This window comes from Falco cherrug, chromosome 3 (genome assembly GCF_023634085.1).
Source record: "Falco cherrug isolate bFalChe1 chromosome 3, bFalChe1.pri, whole genome shotgun sequence".
NCBI lineage: Eukaryota > Metazoa > Chordata > Aves > Falconiformes > Falconidae > Falco > Falco cherrug.
In genome coordinates, this window is record NC_073699.1 from 106,696,490 (window position 1) to 106,716,042 (window position 19,553).

General features: G+C 50.3%; 1 long non-coding RNA gene across 1 annotated transcript in view; it reads right to left on the reverse strand.

Moving 5' to 3' along the window:
* Positions 1-279: 279 nt before the first annotated feature.
* The window catches only part of LOC114015484 (uncharacterized), a 36,751-nt gene continuing 17,477 nt past the window's right edge, over positions 280-19,553 (reverse strand). The window contains exons 4-7 of the long non-coding RNA XR_008731526.1: positions 16,890-19,356; positions 15,805-16,080; positions 3,740-3,813; positions 280-589 (exon numbers count right to left, since the gene is read on the reverse strand). This is a non-coding gene — a long non-coding RNA (uncharacterized LOC114015484). The remainder of the gene's footprint in view (positions 590-3,739; positions 3,814-15,804; positions 16,081-16,889; positions 19,357-19,553) is intronic.

Below are 19,553 nucleotides of genomic sequence, written 5' to 3' on the forward strand. Positions count from 1 at the left end.
ATACTAAATTGAAACAAATTTCAGGGATTATGGGGGTTTTTTTTCGTGTTCTTTGGATAGGTCTGTGCTGAAGCCCCTGCCGTGATTGCCATTGCCAGGTTGGGCTGGATTTGAGGAGAATTTTTATTTGAACAATAGGTCAAATGTGAATTCACCTCGCAACAGACACAGGATATTAGCTCCAATTTTGGAGGATTTTAGCCTTCTTGTGGAAAGGGAAAAGAAAGAAAATCCTCACCATCTAATTATGTTGGTTACAGGCAATCAGACTCTTAGTCATATTCTGATGACTTTTATTTGACACTGATGGATTACACTTTAATAGCTGCCCTGAGTGCTTTCTCTGGTTGCGAGAAAAGTTTTGGAGTTACGCCGAGTGTTACGGGCTCAGACACCACTGCTCGCAGGTCACAGCCACCTCCTTCTCCTGCACTTGGGAATCTCCTTCGCAGGGCGTTGGCTGAGCACCTGCCGTGTGCTCAAGGAAGCGGAGCACAGTTAGAGGAGGCTTTGCATACTCCGCGGCAGGGTCCATGTCGCAATGCCTGTGGTGGCAGGTCCTGTGGGGCTGTGGCTCAGGGTTGCATTCCTGGCATGAAGATGGAGGACATGAGAACCAGTGTTTGAACAACTTCCCACAGGGAATGGAGTTTCCAAAGAGGAGAGGAGCCAGAAATGTACAGCTTTGAGTATGTTCTGATATCTTTTACTGCACCATAACACTCATACAGCTGATAGCGGAGCAGTACTCACACGAAGTTTGATGCAACCGATAAAACCCCATTAGTATTTTTAAGATAGAAAAATGTATCAGTTTGGAACAGAAATGCTGAATGTATCACTGGATAAAAGTATTATAGTCATGGCTCGACCGTCCCATGCCTGTCGATAGCGCACGAGGGGCTCGGCAGGGTCACACCACCGCTTCACCTGCTCTTCTCTGCATTCCCCCTGTGCTGGGCAGGAAAACTGAAAGGAGGGGGAAAAGTACGATGACAAATTCTTACTTTCTAAGAAAACGTTAATCCTTGTACACAGGGAAAATACTGCAAAGCGCTTGAGGACCTGCTTTCAGAGATGTGCAGGCCAACCCCTTTATAAGCTGGTGGAAGTGCCACAGGCAGGGTGACGTGGGGCTAGGACAAGCTGCAGCCCTGGGGACTGTGGCCTGGGCATGATGTGCATGCAGCACCTGGGGAGCGAGCAGGGCATCCCAGATCCTCGGTGGAAACATCACTGCTGCGGGCTGCAGCCCCCTGTGCTGAACAAATCAGCATTGCTCCTTGGGAATTGGGCCAGAGCTTTCTTTCTAATAGCTTTTTTTATACCATGGACCCAGTTTATTTCTTCCAAAAGATTTCGGTTTGCCCTTTTCCAGGTGGGAAGCCAAGCACTCTTGCAAATCAGCATGGACCGAATGACCGTGCCTCTTAAAATGCCTTGAAAAGACCCAGCTTTGGGTTTCTACCTGTGCTGCGATTGAAACCTGTGACCTGGCCATGGAGCAACGGAGACGTCAGGAGCCCGGGGGCTGCCGGGTGTCATGGGCAGGAGCACAGCCAGCACAGGGCAGGCAGGTAGGAAGTGTCAGGACGTCCTAATGTGAGTGTCATACAGAAGAAATCCTTCCTCTTCAACAGCCAGAATGCCACATTTTTAAACCTGTGTCGTTCAGATGATGAAAGGAGGCAACCTTGGTGGTTTTAGGGAGCTGTGCCTTTAAAAGCTGTACCTTTAACGCATTAATTATCTATTAAGGCAGTGATACATTGGGAACAGCAAGTCCAAATGTTTAGATATTGTGGTTTTCTGATCTGTTGCAGAGCATGGAAAGCCTTCTGCTTACTGACTTTGCTTCTTGCCTCCAAGGGGCAATCAGATGACATCCCCCTCCCGAGCAGCTGGGTGCCTGCACCCCCTCTGCCTGCGCCTGCCTGCTTCAGGGCAGGGCTGGCTGCGCTTTACAGCGAAACACATCCTGAATCGTTGAGGAATGTGGGCAAACCACTTGTGCAGAATAATCAAAATACAGAATAACACAGCTAAAATTCTTTGCACCATGTTTCAGTGGACTGCTGGAAGCAGAAAATCACTTCCTTTTGCAGGGAAAGTGTCAGCAGGGTCTGGGCTGATGCGCTGTAAATCAGCATCTTGGAAGGAACAGCACCTTGTTTTACTCAGCGTGCTCTTGCCAGTTTGGAACTCACGTATATTCTACAGCTCGCTGCTGGGGGTGCTGCTCTTTGGGTGATAACTTATTCCCTTTAGCACCCAAACTTTAACATAAAAGGCAAACCGAAACATGGACTGGCTCTATGGCATTGCCATGCTGGGAACTCACAGAAGAGGTGGAATACAAGGGTTTTCTTTCCTGAACACGTGGCTAACAGCTGGCCAGTATTAGCTCCTCTCATTAACCTATGTTAAATGCCTTGTCCTGTGGTAAATGTCAGTTTGGAGACCCGATGCAATACTGTCAGGCTGAGGCCACCACCAGCTGCCCTTGCTTGCATCCCACCTGAAAATAAATGCATTTTTCCCTAACGTGCCTTGATTTTTCTCTCTTGGTGAAGCCACTTTTCCTTCTGATATGGCTACCTGAGAACAGTCAAATCGATTTAACAGCCCTCTGAGATGCATCCACAGCACATTGTATAAGTTGGCTGTAGCTTTCTTTACCAGCTGGGAAGGGCTGATCTGGGGATGCTGTGGCCCTGCAGGCAGCACAGGTGATGCAGGTTCTCCTGCCGCTGCTGCTGCAGGTCTGCAAGGGACCCTGAGCATGTGAGAAATGCTGTGGCCAAGCTGTGCCCATGGGTCCCTGTGGGAAGCGGGTGGCAAATCCAACAGCCTAGGAAGGTGCGAGGTTTGAGTTGGAAACAGCCTTGGAAACATGGTACAGGGCTCGCACACATGTCCAGCAGTGTAACATCACTCGGTCTGGGCTCAGCTCTGCTCCTCGCTGCGGCTGCCTCGCGCTGAGCCACACGCGGAGGGTTTTCATCTCTAGTTTCGCAATTGCTGACATTTCCCTAATTGTCTCCGGTTTGTTCCTCCATGCTCATTTCTCAGGTGAGGCTTCACCCCTGCTAGTCTCACCTGCCTAATGGAGGAGGGAAGAGCCGTGCTCTAACAGCGGGCTGGGGGTTAATGTGCTCTCTCCCAGCATGTGGCATTTGCAGGCACATCCCGTTCCTGAGCTCCGGTGGCACAGACCAGTGATGCTCCAGCACTCATTCCTGCTTCCAGCCCACTAACTTGTGGCTGCACTAATTTTCTCTGTTGCTTTGGCTTTTTCTCCCAAGCATTAATAATACCCCGGGAAAAGAAATGCCCAAACATAAAAGTTCTCCTTATGAGGCAGTAAGTGATGGTCGAGCCTGAGGAGACCTTCAGCAGAGACAAAAAGGTGTTTCTTCATTGCCAGTACACATTACAAGGCTGACCGTGCCTACATGCCTGCAGCTGCAGCGAGGAGTTAACTTCTGCAGCCTGCTGGGTTTTGGGGGGGAGCTGGGTCCATTCTACTAAATAATTATCTTTGACATCCCTCTGCCAGTTTGCCGGCACAGCAGAGCAGGTCTCAGCACTGCCCTGCCTGCCTCCAGAAGCTGGCTGTCTCTCCCTGTGCAGTGGTACGTGGTGGTGTTCGGGGCACGGTGCCTGGGGGGACCACAGAACAGCTCAGACCAGGTAATTATTGTAAAACAAATATTCAACATAAAAGTGAGCATCTAACCTCGGTCTTGGCATAGCCTTCCCTGGCCAGGGGCTTGCTCACATGGCTGCACCAGGAACACAGGCGATGCAAACCTAGAGAAGTAAAGAAAAAGAAAGGAGAAAAATCTCACTGTTGTGTTTAATAAGCAGTGGACAATATGCCCCTAACTTGTTTGCTTGGAGCCAAATGAAAACCCTTGCAAATGTGGAGCACAGGTGGGGGCTGCCCTGGGTGTGGGTCTGCAAACTTGGGCAGTGAGAGGCATGAGAAAAGTGATGGTGAAAGAGGCGAAGCGCAGCCAGCTGCCCAAGGCACCGGGGGCTTTCTGGTGATGCTCTTGAGGCATGGGCCGTGCCCACGTTAATTATATTGGCCTTTTGCATCACACCTAACTGCAACCAGTCCAGTATCTCCAGTGGCTGGGGCTGAGCGGCTGGAGCTGCAATGCTGCCCCTGCGATGTTGCTGCTGTGGGCCCAGCTGCATCCTTTGTGTCTATGTTTCACTTATGAACTGTTAATAAAGACATATAAAAGTTGCTTTTCTTTCCTCTGTCAGTAATTCCTGGACTTTTTTTTCCCCTGGCAGTGCTCTCTGCTGGGTGCCAGCGTGATGCCCACAGAGCTGCGGTGTAGGTGAGGATGGTGGGATGCGCAACTGCCAGCAGGTGCAGTTGGCAGGTTCGGTGCCAACCTCTGCTCTGCTTGCAAGACACCGGTGGTGACACGGCAGATCTGGAGCAAAATGATGTGTTACTGTCAAGAGAAAAAGGGTTGACTGGAAACTGACCCATGACATCCTTCTCCTCCCACCCATTGCTTGGGTTCAGCCACCCAGGGGAGATATCAGACCCGTATCTGGGCACATGAGAATGATCTCTCACTGCCTTAGGCACAAAAAGAGAAAAAAAAAGAAAAAGAAAAAAACCCCCAACAAAACCTCAGTAAGAATTTAATCGTCAACTCTTGCTGGTGGAGGCAAAGCATAAACCAATAAATAGCAGAAATACGTCTGATAAACTCCGCAAGGTAAAGATGTGAAATGAGTTAGCTGTGCGTAGGAGTATGTAGGATGATGAAAGGCTTTAGAAGTACCTATAGCAGGAGAAAGACCGTGGGGAGTAATAAACCGGGTGCTTAGCAGGGTTTTAGGGAAGCTTTAGGCTTTGGTTGTGGTGATGCTCTCGCCCTTCCCCACGGCAGAGCAGAGCTGGGAGAGGCAGACTTTGCTTGCAGGGAAAACACAGCAAGGGGGATTTGGGGGGTGGTTTCAGTGAGGAGACAAGATATTTTGCAGGATATATAAAAAAGGTGAGACCTTGTAATAGCCAGTGCTTCTCTAAGAGTGGTATCAAGTACTTTTGGTTATCTGCAGCTGGGAACACACCCAGCTTCAGATATTCTGGTCTATGTAATTGAATTATTTAGGGGCTGGCATGGCGTGATGAAATAGGCTTTCTTCCTATTTTTAGGTTTCCATCTACAGGGCTGGAAATTACAGCCATTAAAATGTTCTATTAGTAATGATATATAAAGGGGAAAAAAACTGATCAGACTTTTCTAGTGCACATAGAGCATTAGGATATCATTAATTTTAATGATAGAGCCCAAAATTACAAAGCCATTACAATCATAGTTGAAGTTTCCGAAAAAAGAGAAAATAATTCTAAATTATTGCTAATGAGTAAAAAAATATTTAAATCATATTTAACGGACCTTAAAATTATAGCCGATATTGCCACAAGCTAACGATGGCTTTGGCTGCGTTTGTTTCCTGGTGCTGACAAACAAAGTGTCCCGTGTGAGAAGCGTGCAGGAGGCTTTGGGAGATGTCTGTGGAGGGGAGGGCTCCCCAGAGGGCTGATCTGGGGCTGGAATTTCCCCATGCTCAGCCCTTGTTACAGGATTCCTGCTGTTGTGGAGAATGTAAGCATTTTCCCAGTGCTTGAAGACATGTCCCCGCTTTACCTGGGAGATGGCACGCCTCTCCCTTCCTTGTCAGGGTTAAAAGCGGTTTCCAAGTCCATCAGCTGCAAAAAATATAATTATCAGCCCTGTATGCTCCAAAGTAGCAGCATTTAATATTCCTTGGAGGACTAAAGATTTTTATCTTGTTTTTTTTTTTCTAAAAATAAATGACTAAGGAGCAAAGTCCTTTGGCAAAGCGGATGGGGGAGAAGACAAAACCTGAAAAGAGACATTCCCAAAACGGGAGGCTGTGACAGCTGCACTCCCCTGCCTGCCTGCCGGGTGCCTGGAGGGAGCCAGCGGCACCCCGGAAAGTGGCTGGGATTTTCCCCAGCTGCATGAGCCCAGGAGAGGGGACTGCACGGTGTGCCGATGGGAAGCTGGGATCCTGTATTTATTGAGACATGCCAGCAGTAATTCAATGAGCATCCCCTGACCCCGAAGCAGCAATGCACTTCAGCCGCAGCTGGAGTCTCTCTGGAGCAGGGCTGCGAACGAGGGATGATTTACTGCCTTTGCCCTTGAAAGCTTCAGTTGTCTCGAAGTCCCCAAACTCTTGACTTCCTTGTGTAAAATTCTGTATTATCCAAACCAGTTACAAAGTTTGCTGTCCAAGCTCAGATCCCTCACCTGCATGCTGTGCTTCATTTTCTTGAGACTGTATAGAGCCAGGAGGAAAAAACCCCAAACAAACATGGGCTGATATTGGCAGGTGTGTTTCTAGCTGTGCTAACCCAAGGGTGCAATTTCTTTCCACTACTAAATCCATGTATTGTTACAGAGCTGAGCCAAAGCATGGAAACTTCTCCCAGCCACTGGCTGGCTGGTGCCTGGGGGTTTCCAGCTCAGTTCCCTCCTTCAGCAGCCCTGCTATGGCCTCCCAGCATCCCCCCTCTCCTGCTTTGGGAAAACCCATGGGGTTTTAACCCACCTGTAAAGGTCGGCTTTGCATCTCCCGAAAGCTGGGCTCTGGGAGCTGTGCGTGCTGCAAGAGGGAGAGGTGCCCGTGGGGCACTCCCAGCTGGGCGTGGGAGCCAGAGGGATGATGGGGGTGCAGTGGGATGTGAGCACCGCGTGGTCCAGCCCTTGCCCAGCACGCTGCGAGCACACAGGCCAGATGCACAGATACAGGAGGATCTGCTCCGTTTTCAGCAAGAGCGTTTTCCTGGGGCTTTTTGCACTCTTGTTGTTGGTTCTTTGCACTCTGGTTGTTGGTGCCCCAAACCCTGCAGGAACATGCTCATTCAGAGGAGGGCTTCCCAACAGCGGGCTAGTTTTGTGGGAAGGCGTTCTTCACAGCAAGGCAGCTGCAGCAAAGGCTTTGAAGGGGCTTAGAAACAGAGCCAGGCATGGCCAGACCCTGCGTGGGGATGCTGCCCGGGGAGATGCTGCTGGTGAGCCTAGCTCGCTGTCGGAGATGCTGCTGCCAGCTAGCTGCCTCTCCGGCTGTCGGCACTGCCGCATCGCCTGCATCGGCAGCTGGTGGCTATTAAGCAGCTTAGCAGCCTGCCGTGCTCTCTGATGGGAAAGGCGTATTTATGGAAACACTGATATTCTGGAGAAAGAGGCTTTGTTTCTCAGTGCCCCGCTGCCAGTGCAGACCTGCCCTCCCAGGGACTGGAGATGCCAACAGTGCTGGCATGAAGCGCGCCTGTGCAAGACCTGCAAAGCTGCTACGGCTTAGCGCCACCTGACCCTGGTCTTACCCCTCAACATTGCAGCCTGTGTTCTAAGGGGGGAAGGCACCCGCAGGTGACTTCTGCTTGCCCTTTGGGCCCACCGCCAGTGAGACAGTATTCTTTTCTGCTTTGGAGGGAGCCCTTTGGAAAGGACCAGCTGGGCAGGCAGCGTCTCAGTGCCAGCGGTGCCATGGGACAGCCGGCCTCCTCACGGCAGCAAAGCCAGTGCTGGCTCTGCCTGTGGTGACCATGAGTCTGCTTTAACCTTCAGCCTCACAATGCAGTGACATGCTTAGTAGGCATGGGAGAGAGGAAGAGACCATTAAATAGAGACATCTCTCCAAGGAAAAACCCGACCTGCTGAATTTCCCACTACTCCAGTTTGCTAGCTGCTGTCCCAAAGCTCTGTGAAACATCTCAGAGCAGAATACCTAGAATAAATACATTGGTTCATAATGGTCTGTGCAACATTAGAACTATTTTCCAGATATTTGATATTTGATATTTGATACGTTGCAATAAAAGGGTCAAAAACTTTTCAAATTCATTAGGCCATCGCCTCAGAATAGCTGCTTCATTAAGTGCCGCAGAGGCGGCCGATAATGGGAGGCGAAGCAGAGAGCCCCGGAGATTGGATGCACACATGGTGCTGATAAATGGCTTCTCTGTGGCTATTGCAGAGCCGGCAAGGGGAAAAATGCCATCCCACAGTTGAACAAGTCCAGAGTTTAGTGCAACAACTCAGGAGCTGCCTCAGCTAGAATAAAACATCACTGCCTCTGCCTGGCAGGCAGAAATGGGACCTCTGGGAGAGGGGCTGCAAAGAAGCACGCCAGTAGCCAGCAGCGTGGAAGGAGCTGCCTGGGATCCAAAGCTCCTCTGTCCCTTCTCATTGTGACCACCGCCCCCCCTGCCGGGGTTGCCCAGTGCCTGGGGGTCCCCAGTGCTGGGGAGTCCCCATGTGCCCACTCTTTGCCTGGGGGATTTGGTCCCTTGGCTTCCCCTACCACACACAAGGGTGAGGAGCAATTGCTACCCACAGCCACTGCGGGAACATTCCGTTTTTTCTGAGATGCCACTAAAATAGCAGCCCACCCTGCCGCCTCTGGCCTCCATGGCCGTGTCCTCCAAGCAGGAGCATGGGTGAGGGCTGCGGGGGGTCCGCACTGCCCATCCTCCCTCTCGCAGATTTAAATAATCCTGTGGGCCGATCCGACCTCTCCAACATGCAGAGAGGAGCCACGGCCTCGGGTTCTGCATCCACAAAGAGTTTCCATTTAATTCAGCTTGATGGGCTCTGGCTGCAGATCCAAGATGCGCAGTAACAGTGCTGAGCTGCCAGCCCCTTCCTGACGGATAAGAGGCGGGATGAAGACAGACGATTTTCTCTGACCAGGATAATAGAGACAGCAATTCCACTTGACTAAGCACATGGTTTTTATGACGTTCCCGTGCAGTGTCAAGCAAAACACCTCAGTGGCAGGAGATGTATAATACTACCTGTGGAACAGTCTATTTCCTAAATGGCAGCTCGCTATTTAAAAAGAAAGCACTGTAACACTTTGGAAAATAGGAAGGTCCCCAAAGCTGAATTTTTGAGTGCTCATTTTGCAGCTTCTGAAAAAGCTGAGTTCATTACTGAGCAGCAGTGAGTGCCGGGTGGCACCAGTCCAAGCAGCACTTAGCGTGTGCATAACTTTAAGCAGACCCACAGTCCCAGTGTAGTCGGAGGCATTACTCACATCCTAAAAGTTAAGCATCTGCTTAACTGAGTTTTTAACATTAGATTATTTTTACTTTTAACACCAAGGCTGGCACCAGATTCATTCCCGGACTCACCCTGTCTCTGCGAGGCAGCTGTGGCTGGGGGTCCTGCTGTCCCCTGCCGTCCTGAGGACTCTCCCTTGGAGTTATGGCTCAGCCATCAGCGTTTTCCATACTTGCCCTTGTTTCACGATGCCAAGGTGCTTTTTGGAAAGCAGAGGCTGAGATAAATGCCCCTTGCTCAAGCACGTCCTTCATGAGCTGCTTCTCTTGCTGCTCTCTCTGTTCAGCGCTTTGGGCAATGCCTTTAGCCAGCCCTTCGTAAAATAAATAGCTTTTAACGAAAAGGCAGGGGGCAAAGACAACGTTCTGGAGGAGGCATGTGGGAGAGCAGCCTGGCAGTCGGTGGGAGTCAGTGGAGGGCAAAACCTTCCCCCCTGAGGCTCAGCATCCATCGACACAAGAGCCCGAGCAGCCCAGCAGCGGGCAGGAGCACAACGGGCAGGTGAGGAGGGATGTGTGGGAAGCCGGGGAGACGTCTCATGGCTGTGCACCCACACTGAGCCCCATCCTGCTGAAGGCTGGCAAAAGGCATCTGCAAGCACCGGGTTCAGAGCCATCCAACGGCAAGGCTTTTTGTCCAGTTCTTCACTCATTTTGTACAGCTGTCGTTCCTGCTGTCGTCCCTCTGAGTCGAAACACCTCTCCCTGGCACCCTTCCCCATGGTGCTGCATGACCTTCTGGCAGCGCCAGCGTCCTTGTCAGGGAACGAAAACATAAGCCTCCTCTTCTTGTCCTTGCCTCTGCTGAAATTCAGGTTAAAGCCGATTTCGGCACAAAGCAGGTGCTGCAGAGCACGCTGCGGGCGCAGCCGTCACGTCCTTCCCTGCCTCCCTGCAAAGCCATGGGACAGCAGCCCGAGCAGCAGCAGTCGGGCACACGATTCAAACGTTTGGTCCAAACCCGCTCTGGTTTGCTGTGCAGGAGCCAGCGAGCTCCACGATATCTAAGTTCGGGCTGAGCTTCACCAAATCTATTTGCTTGATCAGATTTATGTAGCAATTCCAGGACGAGGTGAATAATGAAAATGACTCATGAATATTTCATTTTTATAAATCACATAATTCATATCTATTCACAAATATTTGCTTTGCCTTATAAACCAGATGAATAATTTACAGAAATATGCAGCAAATATTTTAAAGAAAATATGAAATTCATCAACTACATTAATCAACAAATATTATTCAACTTATATTGGTTTAGCTTGCTGACAGATAAATTCTCTGTTTATGCGAGGAGCTGGAGAAGCAGGTGACATTTCCCGTATTAAAACACGAGGAGCTGAAGCTCGTTTCTTCCCACGACAGAGGTATTTTCATGCTTGCCTGCTCAGTCCTGGCTGCAGCGATCCAGGCAGGGGACCCACTCATGGCCCTGGGAGCCCCTTCCCACTCCACAGCTGTGTTTTGGGGAGACCAAGCACTGGCCCCTTGGCTCCAGTATCCACTCACCAGGGCCACGAAGCCCATACCCTGGGCAGGCACCCACCAAGAAACCTCTTTCTGTAGCCCCTTCTTCTTGCTGCTTGGGAAGAGGGTACAAGGGGTTTCCCTCTACAGCACGTGGCTCTCCAGCTCGTTGTCCCATTCCCTGCCAATCGGAACGGTGTGACCCCATTGCTTGGCAGTGGCTGCGGTTCCTGTGTGCTGAGGAAGCGGGGCTGTTAGCCAGGTGACAGCACCAAGCGCCCTGCTGCCGTCGCTCCCGGTCACATTTTGCAGCAAGCAGGGTGTCTCCAGCGCACAAGGCGATAGATCCTTTGCAAACAGCCAGCCACAGTTCCCCTGCAGACATGTGCAACAAGAACAGGGGTGCAAGTGATTGAAACACACACAAGGCATCACGCCTTGCTTCCCCACAGCCTCCGCGCTGGGTCAGGTATGGCTTGACTGCCTGCACCGAGTCGGTGTAGCAAAACTCAGTAAGGATGCATCTCTTGCTACCACATGGCATGAGGGAGCTGCCTCTTCTCACAGAAGAAAGATAAAGACCTGTTACAAAAATGCCTTTGCACACAGATAAACGAACGCCAGCGTGGGGGGCTGAAAATCCAAATTTTTTTTCCCCGAGTTGACTTGGCTGCCATGGGCACAGTCAAGACAAATGAAGCACAGGATTGCCAGATTTGTATTAAAAGCTGGGCTCCTCGAAGAGAGGTGGGCTGTAGGGGACGAAATGATTTATTGATACCACTGTAACCAAAGAAATATTTTCATCTAGAGAAAATAACGGTGCCTCAGCTTCTTTTATAATTATTTCCTCACCTTCTCAGTTTCATTTAGGTAACTGGACTTGGCTACACCAGCAGGAGCAATTGCTGTGAAGACTTTGGTGGGAGGGAGGCAGAGGCATGCCACTTCTTGCACTTGTTTGTTTTCTGCAGCCGGGGCTACACAGCACCGCCGTCCCCTCATCCCTGCCATCTCCTTAGTCCCTGCCACACCACTGAGCCACGCCAGTGGCATGCATCTACTGGCTTTTTGTGGCCAGCAACTCTGACAACAAGCAGTAAATAAACTGTTAAGTTTTCTTATTTTATAGTAATTCCCTCAATTATTTAGCTTTTTGAAAAAATCAGCTGCTTAAACAGAGTATTAAGTGACTGCATTAATCCACCTGTATTTGGATGATAAAGTGATTAAACCAACGTATTTAAATACTGTGATGGTTTAGTGACGAGTGCCCCTTAGGGACTTTGCTGAGCGGTGTCCTGCAAAGGGCGCGATTGCCTGGGCAGGTGCGAGGGACGCGCAGGGATGGCACAGCATCCGTCTCCTCCTGAAAAGGTCTCCTTGGCCACTCTAAATTAATTTATCAAACAGCTTCATCGCAGAGGCTTGCATGGTTCTCTGCTTTCCTTGCTTGTGCAGGTTTCTAGAAGCAGCAAGGCAGGAGGAAGGCTGACTTTTTTCCTGGTTCTAAAACATTTAGCAGTGGTTTGGGATGGCTGCTTGCAGTTCCAAATCCCCGAGTTGGAGCAAACATTTTGCACCTCTGCATCACCTCGGATGTTTGGTCCCAGGAACTTGTGGTGATGGAAGTGGCGGGGATGGAGAGGGCTGGAGGCACTTCACATCAACACATCACGGCCACGCTGGAGATGCTGCCAAGTGAGACAGCCCCTGTCAGGCTCGAGGCAGGGAGCGTAGGTTAAAAGGACATTGTTAGCTCACATTTTTGCAACCCAAATATCGAAGCATGGAGCCAATGCCTGCAAACTTACAAACAAAATAGTTGAGAGCACAGGTGATGGAGCTGCATAGGGCAAAGCTGCAGCAATGACAGCAGGAAGGTATCGAGAGCCCCCTCCGCTGCCTCGGAGATGGCAGCTGTCGCTCCGACTGGAAGCTTAAATGGCTGAGGCACTTGGTGGTCATCCCAGCATGGAAAACCAGGCTTCAGTATGGGAAACTGGGATTAGTGGAGCAAGAGCTGGGTCTGCAACTGCCTCCTCTTCCTTTGCAATGCAGGCATGAAGCAAGGAGGGAACGGGGCAGCTTTGTGATGACTGAACTAAACACAGCTTCTTAGAGACCTCCCCAGCCTGATTTGAGCAGGAATCAGGCACACGCACTGGGGTTGGAGACCGGTCCCCAGGGAGTGGGGATGAAGCCAATGCAGACCCTGGCATTCCTGTGCGCTGGTTTCTGCAGCCCAAAGTGATCAAAATCTAACATTCCTTTTTAGTATTCCTGCCGTTTGCAGTGTGTCTCCCAAACTATTCAGCTGTAACATTTGTAGGCCTATTAAGAGGGAAATACAATTTCATAGTCACAGATAAGAGATTAGACAGATCAATTCCTCCCTGTGAAACGGGCTGCGAAATAAAATCATTTCCAAATTGCAACGAGAAGGTTTTTGTTCTCCTGGTTGATTGAGCTATGTGTCCTGCCACCAACTTTTCTGTTCGTGCTCTGATTAAGAGAGCAAGGTGTTCACGGGCTAAATGTTAAGGTAGCCAGCGGGGCAGCTGGGGGATCTGGCATGTGGGAATCTTTTGGGTGGAGACAGGCTGAGACACCCCCCCTTGGTGAGCCAGCCGTCCCCTGCTTTGAGACAGCCAGCTGCTGAGCAGTTTTCTCCCTCCTCGCCTTCCCCATCCCTGGGGTTTGAGCCGGGAGCATCGTCCCGCGAGGGGGGGTCACAGCCACATTGCGCAGTCTGTATCGGCAGCGGGGAGCGTGCGGTGTGCTGGCACGGAGCACGTGGCATGCCGGTGTGCCACAGCGGGGAGCTGAGAGGACTGTTACTGTACAACATGACACGCTGTGCTAGGCTGTAAGAAGAGAGGCTGTCAAAATATTTAGATGCAGAGTTAAACTGAAACCACTACATCCGTAGATGGGAAACTGCACAATGGCTCCCAGAAAACCTCCAAGACTTGTGGAATTTGCTGGGGCAGAGCCATTTCCCTGCACATGCCCGGCTGGGACCTGTGGCTAGCAGGAGGCAGTTGCTCTCTTGAGATGCTCAGCTCAGCTCAGGTGTAGAAACCCAGCCACTCCTTTGGGTCAGGAAGACGTCAAAGCAGCTTACGCACAAATCTGTGTGGAGGGTGATGGGTTTGCCAAGCCAGCTGCGTGGTCCCAGCGTGCACGGGAAACCTTCAGCTTCTCCTGGCACCACAGGCAAAGGGCATCACCGATAAGCACCGCGGTGGCCAGGGGTGTGGGTGAAAGGGAGAAAGTGGGGCTGGTCTGGAAAGGCTAGGAAAATGGCAGGGGTATTGCCAAGAGAGCTGCTGGGTCAGTGAGATGGCACCGTTCGCCCCTGCCTCTTTTGGGAGGCCCAGGACCTGACGCATTCCATGGCACCCAGGCGCTCCTCAAACCTGCACATATCAGCTCTGTGCCAGAGAGCCCTGAATTATTTATAGCTTGTTGTCATCCCACAGGTATTATTTGTGTAACCATTGGTTTCTGTGAAGTGTATGAAAGAAGCTGTAAGATATCATGCATCTCCCCACTTCAATTGGGAGCTGATTATTTTCCTGCCTGACATACCAAGCTCCATCTCAGCAACTTAAACCTTTGCGATGGTCGGTGGCAGAAGAGTGCGAGAACTTCAGCACATTGTCAGCCCTCGATTGCTCCCCCAAGCATAGTGTCGGCTCCTCGTCCCCAGCAAAAGGTGGCATGGGATCCAGACACCAGCTGTGGGCTTTGCCAGCAAGGAGAGAGCCGGATTGTTTGCTCCCACGCTGGAAGCTTTCGTCTGAGCAGGAAGAGCTCTTGACTGGAAAGCGGTGGCTCTTCTCTGGATAAATACTTTTTTTAAAAAATGATTTATTCAACAGTATAATGAATTCAGTGCCTTTTATAATGTGACAGTGGGTAAAATACATCGGCCTTCTCCAGGCTTAAATGTCATCTGTAAAGATCAGGCTTTCTCTTCTCTTCCCCGTGTTCATGGGCTATCCTTTCATTTACTGCTTGATTTTAGAGGGGCTTAGGACAGCAGGGCTGGCATGGCTGTGAGGACAGCGCATCCCCACATCCCTGCATCCCCAGGCACTGCCCAAGCCTGACGAAGGGAAAGAGACATCGGAGGAAAATGGCTTGGGGTGAGGAAAGGCAAACCTCATGAAGCTCAGCAGGTTGCCCAAGAAAACAAATGCCTCTTGGGGTTTTCCAGATGATGGCAACGTGTTTCTTTTCATGCCCAAGTCAGCAAAACGAAACAGAATTACACTTCAACGTATATTTAGAGCCAACCAAACAATAAAATAGAAATGACAAAGCGGACTAGAAAACAGCCCTCAAACTCACTTAGTGCAGACATGACAAGAGGCTCAGACAAGGCTTGAGAAATTACTCTAGAAAATGAGCACTTTAGAAACCAAATAAACTGTTCCAAAGGCTCAAAAAATCTACCCTGAGCAAGCTCGTATTGATTGCAGGCACTGAACCAAACCAGCAACGTGCATGCCCTTGTGCCGGTGCTGTCTGCTCTGCACCCACCATCCTCAGCAACTTCCCACCACCATGAGGTCCTGCCTCCTCCTGCCCCAGTCCCGTCCCCCACGTTGTTGTAAAGGGGAGACAGCAAACCAACATTTCATCCTGCTTCTCCAGTCCTTTCCACACACAAGCTCTGGGATAGAAACAAAAGGCCTTGGCCTGCAGCGAATTCATCACAGAAAGTTTCCCCCACCCACCCAAGCTGGTGCCTCGGGAGGACCCTTTGGATTCCTGGAGGTTAAGTGTGCTGGGACAAGAAAAGGGTGGCACGGTGGTTGGTGGGGCTGGGCAGCCTCAGCAAATGCACCTGCGGCCTGAGCAAAGTTATTAATAAGTGAATTCCCTGGAAGGATAAGCAGATGTTGCCGGCAGAGCAGGCTGAGTGAGTTTATGAGCAGGAGGATGCACGGGGGGCAGGAGCCAAGGCTGCACGGTGGGGAACACAGCTGCACCTGCCTGCTTGGGAGGGAGCAGCCTATGGGGAAGGGAAAAGACAGATAACAGCAGAAAGAGGTGCAGAAGGGAAGCCAAGGGGGGAGAAACGAATAGAAACGGAAAATACAGAGAGAACTGTAGAAACAGCAGCATAAACATGATCAGTCATTACCCAGAGCATGCACGTGAAGCTAATGAAGCAGAGAAGTCATTACCTCCGACATTCCCTAACACTGTCTGTTGGGGCAGTATTCCTGGGCGGGTACCGCTCCTGTGGAGGCTTTTATGCTTTCCTCCTTCAAACACCCTCTTTCTCCTTCTCTCCCTACCAGGGTTGATGCTGGCACTTTTGCAAGGATGATTTTTCTTCCACTGCCCATTTGGCTCAGCTCATGTCGCCACCATTTCTCATGCCGATTCCCCCCCGTGTTTCATAAAGTGCTCTGTGCTCAACCACACAGGCTGGAAAATGGGAGGAAAATAGGGAAAACCTAGGGAAATAAGGAAAACGTGATAAGAAGAATGGTCTTTATTTAAGATTGTTTAACCAATTCTATTGCTGCCCACAATAATTAAAAATTTCATTTAGGACTCCCCTGAGTACCGCTGCTGCGGCAGTGGACCACAAGCCCAGCACCGTAGCTCCTGCAGCAGAATATGCTGGGACCATATTTTTGGCTGTTAGCTCTACTTTCCCTTTGGATCCGAGGGGAAGCTGCCATCCCATGGCTAATTGCCTGAGTTCATTGTTCCTAAAAATTTCCAATTACAATACAACTCGGAGCCTGACAAGTGAAAGAGATGGGAAAGCAGAGCAGCAGCAATTGGCTGTATGTTAATTAGTCGGCCTTATCTCAGGAATGTGTTAGCCTTGATTGCGCTCAAAGTGTTGGAAAGAACTTGGCAGGCAGGAGCTGCCTGGCTGGCAGCGGGGTCGGGGCTGCAGAGCCGTGCCGGACACGCTAGTTCCACTGCCTTGGGCTGGCATTTGGCACCCCGCTATGCTAACCTATGCAAAATAGCTTAAATCAGCCCCAATCTAACCAAAGCTTTTCTGCAGGCCAGCAGGATGGGCAGGCAAGGACAGATACAGGTGACAAAAGTGCAACTGGAAATTTGAGTGGCAGCTGAACGCCAACGGGGCTGCAGGAAGGTTGGTATGTCCCAGACAGGGAGTTATTGCTGTATTGGCTGAATAGCTCCGGCTGCCTTCCTGGAGCGGCCTTTGGGCATCCCAGGGCTACAGGCAGGAGCCTGGCCATGCCCACCCATCAAATGGCCAGCCAAGAAGCTGCCTCACCAGTCACAGCTCCCCAGATGAGCCTTTACCTCCCATGGAGAGATGAGGAGCCCCTGGAAACACACGCCAAAGGCAAGGTACCCACGGGGGAGACTCCCAAGCCTCCGTGCAGCCAGGCTTAGGCGAGGGTAGCAAAGGAGGGAGCAGCGTGCTATGAAACACCTCCACGTTGCAGACCTGCCTGAAAGGAAACACAGCATAAAACCTCAGTTTCCAGCTTTTAATGCTGAGACAGAGACCTAGGGATCAACCATCACCTTGTCTCCCGAAAGGTGCTATGTCTGCATGTACTTCATTACCTCGACTGGCAGAGCACAGCTTCGCTTCCCACGACAGGCAGGGAGCGGACGCCCTTTGCTGCTGGGCATCACTCCCCCGGGGAAGTGCATCAGCATCACAGGGTGCCCAGCTGAGAAACTGCCCTGCCAACAGCAGCAGGTGGTACACAGTTAAAAATGGGGAAAAAAATTGTTTTTCTTTCAGATTATTGAACCAACTGTAGTAAAAACTTCACGTTTAATATGCATGACCTGCTCCATGCACTCCACTCTAATAAATTGGTGGAACATCTTGCACAGCTAAATCATTAGGGGGTGGATGAAACACTAGGGGCCAGTTGTAAATGCAAGAGAAAAAAAAAATTAAACTAGGCACATAAAACATGAACCAATTTTCTCATCTCGGCTAATAGATTTTAAATGGGAAATCTGATCATGGATAAGCACTGAGAATATGAAAAATTCAGCGTTGCTGGGGCCCCACCTGGATCTGTAAGGGAAGGGCGAAGTGTGATGAATGCTCCCAGGAACACGATTGAGGGCATGAGCCTTTATTAGCTGTTACATTAAAAATCTGCTGCCGAACATCATGCTTTTTAGAGCTTTCGTTTAAAGGTGTGTTGTAGCTTGCTGCTTCCTAATTACCTTGTATGTTCTGCATAATTTTTGTTTTTAATTTCAGATGGGAAAACACCATAAACTTACTAATTAATTACTTTTTAACCCCAGTGTACCAGCTGAAGCACATGCTTCACCACACAACCTCTCCTCTCCACAGCACTCCATGGGAAATTGTCCTCTGAGCCGAGCGCTTGGGCAGCCTCAAGCAAAGCAGCTGAATTTGCAGGGGATTTCACCAAAACCCCTGGAAAGCAAAGGAAGGAGAGAACAAGAAGCTGGTTAACCTGACTTTTGGCTACAGCTGCAGCCGCTCGCCAAATCCAGCCCCTTGCAGTGTTGTGCCTGGCCACAGCGGGGGCTGCTCAGGAGCTGAAATTGCTGCGGAGGTGACATTAACCACTGATTGATGGACTTCATATTTCAAAAGCCCACGAGCTGCTGAAGAGAAAATGTTTAGAGAGTCTAAAGAAACTAGAAGCCCCACAGTCTCTGTGTGGGTTTAAATAATAAAAGAAAAAGGCAAAAAGGAAAAGGAAGGAGCCAGCACTGACAAAACGACTGCCGGCTTCCCGGCTGGCCCTGGGGCTGGCTCCCAAACCCACCATCCCGTGTCTCAGTCCAGAAGTTTTCAGAAGCCTCCACAGGTTTTTGCAGTCAGCCCTTCTCCCTCTGCTCCTCCTAGTCCTGCCATCTCTCATTGAAAATATCTAGATCAGGTTTCCTTCATTCCATCACGGTGCCTGTCCAAAAACCTCTTAGGTTAAAGGCAGGGCAGACTGATGAATCTAGGGGGGGTGGAAAAAAACCAAAATAAAAACTCGGGCTAGCCACAGAGGTGGATGACTTGCTTTTTGGCATGCCCAGCTGGAAATTTGTTTTTCCTTTGTTTTTAGGAATCATTCATATTTTCATCAACTTAAAGAGCAAACAGGCAAATGCAAAGTTAAGATTATTAAATGGGAATATATTGATGAGAAAATAAATAGAGGTTTAGTTTCCTTTGATTCCTGGTGAATGCATGTTAATGAGAAGGTGGGGAGCTCAGCTCTGTTGACAGAAGCAGGGGTAATGAGAGAACACCTGGACTGGTGATGAGGAAGGGGAGCACCAGCACAGCCCACCATGAGGCTGCCTGATGGCTTCTGTCCCCATCCCACCCCACAGGTGGCAAAGGTCTGGGAGTGATGTCTGGGTGACCCCGGTCTAGGGGCGCATCCCATGGGGACCACGGCCGGTCCCTCTTGGCACCTGCTGCGCCGCGCCACATGCTGCCAGAGCCCCGGTAAGCTGTTTACGCCCCTCACACTCCGTCAATCATTTTTTCATAGAGTTGGAAGATTATAGCTTCTTATGTGCTACCTCCAGTCCAGCTTGTCACGGGAAAACTCCAGGGAGAAATTCACGGAGATGTATTAAAGCCATCCAACACTTTCTCCATGGCAACTGGGACCGGTACAAATCCCATCAGCCCTGCCTGGAGCAGGATGAAGCTCCTTCGCAGTCCTTCCAGGCACCCGATAACAGCAGATAGAGGGGAAGCGTCTTCATTAGCTCGAGATGCCTCACAACTATAACACACAATAACATTTGATTAATGCTGAAGCATTTATTACTTATGAAATACATTTGTCTGAGGTTACTTGGCAACTCATGCTTGCCCTGGCCTTTTCTCAGCTTGTCTGAATGATCTTACGTTAACAAGCATACCTCCAAGGGCTCGAGCAGACAGGGAAAGAGAAGCGATGCAGTCAGGCAGAGTGCAATC